The sequence below is a fragment of the Lactuca virosa genome, chromosome 4 (genome assembly GCF_052849685.1).
Source record: "Lactuca virosa cultivar CGN04683 chromosome 4, Lactuca_virosa_CGN04683_v6, whole genome shotgun sequence".
Classification (NCBI taxonomy): Eukaryota; Viridiplantae; Streptophyta; class Magnoliopsida; order Asterales; family Asteraceae; genus Lactuca; species Lactuca virosa.
The window spans coordinates 324,159,149-324,169,454 of NC_136429.1; positions in this window are offsets into that span (position 1 = coordinate 324,159,149).

The window sequence follows — 10,306 nt, forward strand, 5'->3', positions numbered from 1 at the left end:
AACATTTTTAATGATGGTTTTTTCAAAAGTTTTTTTTTTCTTTTTGAAAAAGTTTTAGAAAACGTTTTTGCCATTGAAAGGTTAGCTATTTCTAGGGGTTAACCCAACTATTAATTATTAACTAAGTGGTTATTCGAATAGTATTTATTTATAAATTATACAATTGCTTTATAATGATGTTCTAGCCATGATATTTGCAGGAAGAATTTTCGGATCGTTATAAACAGTCGGAGGTGGTAAACCTCTAACTAGAAACATATGTGCATTGTTTTTGCTAAGGGAAACTGTTTTTACAACAAATGAAGCTACCTGGGAAGACTTCGATAAGATGGAGAAACCGAGAAACAATTCCCAAGTTTTCACCTTGGGGACAAGGTGAAAGTTTGGACGGAGGATAATGATATGCCCCAACAATTCTTGGTATATCAAAGAAAAAGGAAACGCATGGCCCAACAGAAGAATGGCCCAAATAACTAAGATCCTCTGAAGAATTGTCTTTATTTATTAGTATTTGCTTTTATATTATGTTCTAGCCATGAAGGACAATTTTGAGTGGGGGCACAACATCTTTATGGTATGTGGTGCTTTTGTGAGTTTGTCCTTAGTCCTTCCTAGAAGGTATATCTATCTATCTTAATTTTAGTGAAGGGTACGAACAAAGTATTGTAAAAGTTTTCCTTAGAACAAGGAGAGTCCCCGCTCTCGAATATGGGGTTTTCTTATTGAATATTCAACATCTTTATTAGTTTTCTATCTTTATTGTTTCATTATTCCCAGTTGGGGCATTGACACATTGTTAGTTGTTCTTGAGCTTCAGGTAGGTTGGAACTAATCAATGGAGAAAGTTTTTGAAACCGTACTTGGTGACTACATCCAGCTTTCTTCTCAACCTTTACCAACAATTACATGGTTTTTGGGCATTCCCGAACTCCTCACCAAGGAAAAAGAACTTTTTATGAAACAAATCCTTGCTCCTCTTTCTTCTGAAAAAAAATCAACATATAATGGAGAAAACGGTGGTGATGCGATGGTGCAATCATGCGGTGGTGGTGCGTACCCAAGTAGGTGGTCCGTTTCTATGCTGGTGGTTCGATGGTGGCAGGCGTAAACAATAGTGGTGAATGGTCTTAGAGTTTTCTGACTAACATCATATCAACCAAGGAGACGAGGTAAGCAAAACCAAACCGATAAAAATCGAAAAGACTGTAATAACCGGTGCGGTTTTTAATTTAGCAAAACTGAAGCTTATCAGTTCGTTGTGATTTTCAATTTGGCAAAAACCGATTCTCACTCACCGAATCACACCAATTGTATTTAAAATAATAATTTATTAAATTATATTATATAAATATTATTAAATGCACTAATAATTTATATAATAAAATACTTTGGCTTGGAAGTGTTTCACCGTTTCAAACATTCAATTCAATCAAAATTCAAGAAGTAAAACGTCTATGTATTGAACATTAGTTGTAAAATTGTTATAATATCTCGTTTCCATTTATTGTAATAACATAAAGTTTCAATTATCAAATTAACATAACTCACGGTGGGTATTTGGTGTAGAAACAATAGTATAACAAAATCAACGTATTAACTAGTTTATGGTTCGGTTTAGTCCTAAAACAACACCAAACCATACTATGCACACCCCTAAGGTCGAGGGGGTGGTGTTGGACCAACCGAGCCCCACATAAACCTTCTCCGCCTCTAATCCTCTCTCATTTTGCCGAACAAGATGTCAAAAAGAGGGAATGGAAGAAGAAAAAGAAGAAGAGAGAGGAGAAAATGTATGTGTGAGATCATATATACTTAGCAGAAACCTACCGAATTATAGCACTGAGCTCGACATGCCGAGCTGATGACACGGTGTTTACCAGGCTGACTTAGCTCTATGGAGGCAATTCCAAGCCTCACTCCGCATATCCTAATAGAAACAAATGCTCGGTCGAATATCATAACCAAAACCCGATATACTTTTATTTATTATTTTCCTGACAAAATACAAGTTATTCTTTGTGCAATATTAAACTATATATCAAAATGAAATGCAAAATAGATTATGAACCAAGATAAAAATGGGCCAATAAAATTTGAAAGGACCAATCAATAGTTATGTGTCTTTGGGATGGGCCAATGTACTCACAAGTCACGCAACTAACTTACAATGCATAGATTTTGGAACGGACCAAGAAGGCGACAGAGGTATGGGCTCAGTCTTTTGGAATCTAAACTAGTATTAATTAAAAAACAAAAAGGTATACGTTATATATATATATATATATATATATATATATATATATATATATATATATATATATATATATATTACTTTATTTATCATGGATTTTTTTTATTAAAATGTTATATTCTAAAAAATCTATTTTCTTATACGATTGTATTTTTAGTATTTTTAGTTAGAACATTAACAACAATTAATAGGCAAAACAGATATATTATTTCTGTAATATCAGTTTTCAATAATATTAATTTTACAGAAAAAATATATATCACAAACCTTCTCAAATAAATAAACTCTTTTGAATTTTTTTCTTAAATAGCTATTTTTTATTATCTATTTTAAATACTTTATAGTTTTTTTATTTATGATTATTTAAGCATGAGAAATACTACTTGATTGCTTTATAAAATATATGTTACATAAAGCATATTTAATTTTTTTTATTTTTAATAAAATATATAGGCTAATTAAAAATAATTATTATTTAATATATGATTACATTTTATATATAAAACTAGATATTAACAAATGCCAGACAGGATATATAAAAATATAGAATAGTAATAACCTATTACTAAGCCCTTGCCGGTAAACTTAAAAAGACGACACTATCTAAATGTTAGAAAGCTTTTTAATAGAACAATTAAATATTCATCTATTTTTGTTGCTATTAATTTTATTACTCATTAGAGCACAACAAATATCAAAATTCGAAGAGAAGATTAAGAGAAAATTTTAATTAGATTACGAAAATTTGAATTGACTCCTTATTTTTTTTCTACTTAATCTCCTACTCATATAAGATTATATCATATAAGATTATAACATTTGTATAATATTATTTCTTTCTCTCTTATTCTTCTCTTTGGCTTTTGACATTTATAATAAAAATTAATTAAACTTTCATAATAAAAACTCATAACTACTAAGGGCGTGTTTGACACGGAGATTTTGGAAGCGTTTGAGAGCTTTTAGCTTTTAACTTTTGACAAAACGTTCAAGTTTAAACAAAAAAGTTTCGTTTGAGCTCAAATTGTAAAAGCTACTTCATGTAGCGTTTAACAAAACGCTACTGAGCTTTTGAAATTAATTTCCATAATTACCTTTAAAAATATATTTATATATTTATTTATTTTTTATCAATTGTCATTTTATGTAAATTTATATATTTCAAAAGCTTTCAGCTACTTTTGCCAAACATTTATATAACAAATAAAAGTTACAGCTTCCTGCTACCAACTACCCGCTACTATCTAACCGCTACCCGCTTGCAGCTAATAGCTACTTTTGCCAAACACGCCCTAATAATTTATTAGAATGGTTATGGTTCTTGTAATTTGTATTACACCCAATACGAAAGTTTAGAGAAATTTGAATATGAAAAATCCGGTGATTAACGGAAATTAACGTTGCTAAAGGAAAAGATTTCGTTATATAATTAAAAAATGGAATTCAAATTAGTAGTTCCTAATATAAGATGATTTTAAATGTAATTCAATTAATACTTCCTAATATAACGTGATTAAAGAAGAATCTTATACTATTTAAAAATTTAAAAATTAAATGAATATATTATGCTTTAAATTTGTCAAAATTGTTTAAAATTTACATATATTAATACATTTTTTAAATTCGTCAATATTGTTTTGAAAGATTACATATATCTTTAAATTTTTTGAAATCGTTAATATTGTTTGAAAGATTACATATAATTTTAAATTTTTTGAAGTTGAAGTCGGTATAGACCGTATGTTTCTTATATGTTAACAAACTAGGTGTGAAACCCGTATATTACACAGATTTATTAAAAGAAAGTTTTGGTAATCACAAAGACCATGTTCATAAAAAAAAAAGTAACGATTGAGTTTGTGACCTTTTGGTAAACCGCATGGACTATTTATGTAATTTGGTCTTAATTAATCTATACTAATAAAATTAATTAATATGAATTCACAAATGGAATATACTATCTATATTAGTATACACATTAATATACATATACATTAATTAATATATTAATAGAAAGAAGAATTCAAAAATAGAAAGTTATTATGTATATTAATTAATATATTTATAAAATTAATTAATATGAGGTGACATTTAATAGGTGAGATTTGAATAAAAAAGAAAAAAAACTATAAAAATGACAAGTGAATATTAAATAATTCAAAAAAATCTAGAAAATGACAAGTGTCAAAATGAAGGAGAAGAGGACATGTGGCAAAATCATTTTTATTTATTAGGGTAGATTTAATGTCTAATATGTGGAGATGGTCTAAATGAAAGGCAAAATACAACTGTAGAGTATTTTTAGAATTAGTAATCGGGAATCTGTTTTATAATAGGGGGCTGATTCTTCCACAGTAGGTTTTTATAATCCACTTCAATTTTAAATTTAATGACAATTATACCCTTAGTTATCAAAGAGATTAATTATAGCATGTTTATTATCAATATCCCATACATAGGTCTAGAAGATATTTTCCAGCCTGCAATTTCTATGTCTCCCTCATATCTATGTGTATCTAAGTTCATCGATAGTGGCGCTACTGCTACTCCTCCTTCGACATGTTATTGCAAGATTAAACTCAAGAACGACCCTACCAAGTTCATAGAGATCAGTTATATTGCCGATGGTAACATGAATCAAGTAAACGATCAAGTTCAAGCTTCTTTAATTTGAAGAAATCAGAGTTCAATTCGATAAGCTTATTGTAAATTGAACAACAATTGAGGTTTATTCGGGTCGCAGGAATAATCCATTTTGTGGGTTTGGAATTGGTAAGATTTTGGCAGTTGTAACGGTGATTTCGATTCATAGGTGGTTGTGGATGGTAATGGTAATGGTAACCGGTGATGGGTGGTGGTGCGAGACAGATGGGTAGGGATTGGTGAACCTAGGGTAGCCAGCAAGTATTCCAAGTGAATAAGAATCTCCGCCTGCAAGTTCTGAAACAACAGAGAACACTATGAAATCTGTGTAAGTTCCCTATTTTAATTTGTAGTTAAGATGTTCAACGAAATAACAATCATGGAGGATAAGGATGGATTTAGAGTTAACAGCTCTAACTTATGGAGGAAAAGTGATAAAGATTTCTTTCAAGATCTTCATGTGAAAAAGACAATAAAGAAGCATTAAAACAGAGAGCTATTAAACGACTATCCAAAAATCTTCTTTATGAGAGATGCATACTCAAAAAATAGATTAATGTTTAGAATCTCATGCTTGTTGACAAAATGAATCTTTTTAGAGATGCTTGTTAAGATACATACATAGGGAACTAATATAATCAAACACATACATAGGGAATTATACGCTCTGAACAAATCATCAACTGTGAAGATTAGTGTTAGAATTAATTGAACAGATATTAGACATTTACACAAGAAAAAGAATCGGAGATCTGCAGGCTTGGAGCAACGAAGAAGGAGGAAGGAAGAAGGAAGAAGGATTTCATCGCCGACATCTTTTGGAAACATGAGGTATTTCTCTTTCTTTAATATTTTCAAATTTAAATGAGGGCATAACTGTCCTTTTACTATTAAAATCTGTGGAGGGATAAAAAAGAGTCGTGTCACTTCCCTTTATAATATTTTTTATAAACTATTTTATAATTAAAAAAATATAATGAATTCTGTGATTTTGGTTTCTTCTATTAAGATGACATGTGACAAACATTAAAAGTGGAGATGTAATAAAGTGACAAGTGACAAAAAATTAATATGTATGTGTATTAAAGTAACATATGACAAAACAAAATTATTCTTTTATTAGTATAAAAAATAACCAGGACGACACATAGGAAAAAATTATAGAAGAATATTTGATTTCTCATAGATTATACATTTCATTATTTTATGAGTAGAAAAAAATAATAAGATCTTTAAATTTTATCGTTTTACAAATAGTATAAAAAGTTAAGATAGTCATTAGTATAAAAAGTTAAGATAGTCATTAGTCAGAGATGTTTCTATGAATTTTTTTTATTTTAACTAAATTATAAGCACTAGCGTTAGAAATTATTTTTTATTTGGATAATATTATTATAATTAAATATATTTTTAAATATATAATACTAACAATAAACACATATAATAAATAGATAAATATAAAAATCTATTTTTAACATCTAACCTTTTAAAAGGACCAATTTCAGTTTAATTCATGTAATTTTGGTTTTAGTCTCCACGTGTCATCTCTTAGAGCTCCAGAATTTTTTCCGACCCAATTCTTCTTCTTTCATTAAACGTACATTGTCCCTCAAAATTCAGGAATTCAAATTTAGAACGATTATGTTATTCCTATAAATCAGCAAAGTAATAAATCATCTGCAAATTTGAATTCCATGTATTTTAGGCAATAAATCAGGAATCATAATCTTATCAAGAATTAAAACTATGGATAAGGTTTAGTTTGCTCCGTATAAACGATATTTATTGATTATTCTACTATACCCATTGATTTCATGTATGTAATAAAAAAGTTTCTTTACAGTATACGAGATTTTTGTGTGTATTCATATTTATGTGTTTGTCTTGTTATACATGTATGGTTGTTTGTACGACTATGCATCTTCCTCTCAACATATCTCTAATTTAGTAACTAGGTTTGTGTATATGTTTGGTGTTCAAAACCATTTTCATGAGGTTTAGTGAACTACTGAAAACCTTGGTAGAATAGTTGAACTTTTCATGAATATTCTTTTACTCACTATTGTTGCATATTTGATTGTCGTATGTTTGATCTTTGGTTGTTTAATAACAAGAAGCAAAAAATATTAGAAAAGGCCCTCCAATTAAGTTATCATTTACCATTTGATTCTAACTATCTTCATTTTTGTATGGATTCAACTGCTATATGGTCCTGATGATGCAAAATCTAAACCTGGAGAATGCAGCAAAATGTGATTAAATTTGTTTTTAATATAGGCCTTCATGAGGATGAATATAAATAGAAGGTGATTATTTATTTAAATTATTGTGTTCTTGGTAGATTTTGGGCAAAATTGTTGATGTTTTTTTTTAATTATTTATTTATTTTTTTAGATGATCAAAGTGTTCTAATTAGACCTCTTTGAACTAAAATTTATGATTTTAATATTTGGTTTTGGTTATAACTTGTAATTGATTTTCATGTGACCTATAAAGTGCTTCAAATCGTCATCTCATCGAGTTGTCACCTAATATTCTTTGTTTATGACAATTTTGCATTATACACATTGCAGGTTCTGGTGAACAATATATTTTAGAAGTTTTAATGGCGGCTTATGTATTGGCAACCCCATAACCAGATAGAAAGGGTATGAACAATTAAAGATGCAATTAAATATTTTATTCTTTTTTTATACTTAGTTTTCTATTGACATACACATATAACTTCATATAAAATAAAACTCTCTACACGTGTGGAATACAATAACTAGGGAAAATAAGTATTAACTATAGGTCATGAAGAACCTGTTATTTTTCTATGTCCACTATTCAAGGAAAAATATCCAGGTATAATAAATATTTGATACTTTTTATGCATTAAATTTACGACCACTAAAAGATTTTGGACTTTTCTTGGTTGGATCTTGAATATTGTAGATGTATCAACAGTTCATTGGTGCAACATGTAAATTGAAATGGCCAAAATCCAAGATTTTTATACCATTTATTGATAAATCAGACAATATGTTATGATATCGCTTAAACTTTTTAATCAAGTAAAAACACATATTTATATGTAAAGATATTGACCGTATTATATGATGAAATCTTAACAAGGACCATTCCTTCTAAAAAAAATGCATGTTTGGAACTATTTGAATTTTTTAAAAGATGTCATTTGTTATTTGTCAAATTTTGGTTCTTTATATGTAAAGAAACAAAATTGATCCCAATTATAGCAATGTACTTTCAGAGTGCATTGCTATAGTTGGTAGGTTTTTATATGTGTTTGTGTATGTATTTATATGTAATGTAACACCAAAGTATTGGAATTCAAGTGGATGTACATTCCCCCTACAACTATCAAGCAATAGTTAACAAGAGACCAAGTTGGACTTTAAAAATTACCATGTTGCTCGTTAGATGTCTATAACATCTTTCTCCATGTTTTACAAAATTAAACAAAAAAATAGATTAGTTAGCTACGTCTTACAACAAATGACCATGTTACTCATTCAACAAAGTGTTGCATTTTCTCTCATTTGATCGACAAAAAAGGACCATTTTACCCTTTGTTTGTTTGTTTTTTTACCTAATATCAGTAAATGGTCATTATGAGCCTTACTAAAAATATTAACATTATATTTGTATAAATGAAAACATGCTGAATTTCTGGAGGCTTTCATACATCAAAGATTAGACCAGAAGCTCCCATCTTCTTCAATAAAAGATTCATTTTTAATTTTTAACTTTTTAAATTTGTTTTAACTTTTTTTTTTCTTATTTAAGCATTGTAATTTGAAAGTACGATGGTCTAATAAGAAAGAAACATTAAAAAGAAAATTAAAAAAAGTCAAGAACTATATATCTATATGAAGCAAAGAAGTTAATTTCAATTGCCCAAGCTATCGTGTCCATCAAATCGAGCAGAAAATAAATTTGGACAATTTAAAGCTATTTTCATTGTATTCCTTTAAAATTGTAAGAAATTGCCCCCCTATTGTAAATAACAATTGTTATGATAACACACACACAATTGTTATAAAATAACTGTAAAAGTTGTTTAATAATGAATGTTATAAGCCTATAAAAATGCTATAAATGTGATTGTCATAATCATATAATATAACTATAAAATTGTTATAAAAATGACTAAAAAACAGGACTGACTAATGTAAGTAGAATGTTATACAATGACTATAAATTTCTAGTCAATTTCAAGTGTACACATGCTTAGATTATGGCCAACATAGAATACTATAAAATGTGATGAACGTGGGGACACTTATACATATTATAGATATCATTTTTACCGGTTTTTTATTTCTTTTTCGTAATATGGTCGATTAAACTAGAAAAAATATACTTAAATGAAACTCTTAAAATCAAAAGTATAGTTTTTGAGTTATTTAGTCAAAATGACCACTTTGACATTTTTCTTCAATTTGGTCATTTTACCATTTTTTTCTTTTTCATAATATGTCCAACTATGACATCCCCATTTTTCAGAACCAATTAAAACATTTTTCAGTACACTTTATAAAATTGAGATGCGGAAATTCCCTGTTAAACAAAACATTTTGAGATACAAAACTTATTTCATTTTATTAAAAACCTCGAGGATGTCACCGTTCATATTCAAACATAAGTTATATCGTAAATATTAAAAGGTCCTGAAACTACTTATTACAGGAACATCTCTTTATTCCACTCGGCATCCTAACTAAACTATTGCAGCCTTGGTTTCACTACCTGTGATGTATAAAAATGAGTGGGTCAGGTTTGAGAAAACCTTGTGAGATACGTAGGGTTTTCAAGCCCATAACAATTTAATGATATTAAATAGTATCGTTCCTACAACCAATGATGTCAAAATTATATATATGAAATCTTGACCTAAGAACAACTACCCAACCCAACCAATCCTCACAAATCCTAAATGCAATGATTATCGGGAGGAATCACCCAACCTGATGAATCGTTTGAATAACTGTTTGACTACACAGTTAGGGGTGTCTTTGGCCAGTGTAAGTCATATAAGGCAACCAATGTTCAGAGATTTGATAAATATGGTATCCCATTTTATCTACATCTATGGGTTATAAGTCCATGCTAGCAACGTAATTCACTAGACTGCTTAGAATAGTCAAGTGTCATCCTCTACTCTGGTCGATGTCCCAGACATACTTGTCAGTTGTCTGATCTGGACCCGCCATTTCTGGTCACCCAAGAAAGAGGTGAAACACTCGGTTGTGATATCACATACCCTAAGCCAACCATGAGGCCTAATCGATATTTAACTTAATTTCAACTAAGTATCCTTTAAAAGTCTTATTCGTAAACCTAAGGAAAGACTTATAACTAAGGCAATCGATTTCCAATACGGTTTCTAATCTAATAATATTATCCTAA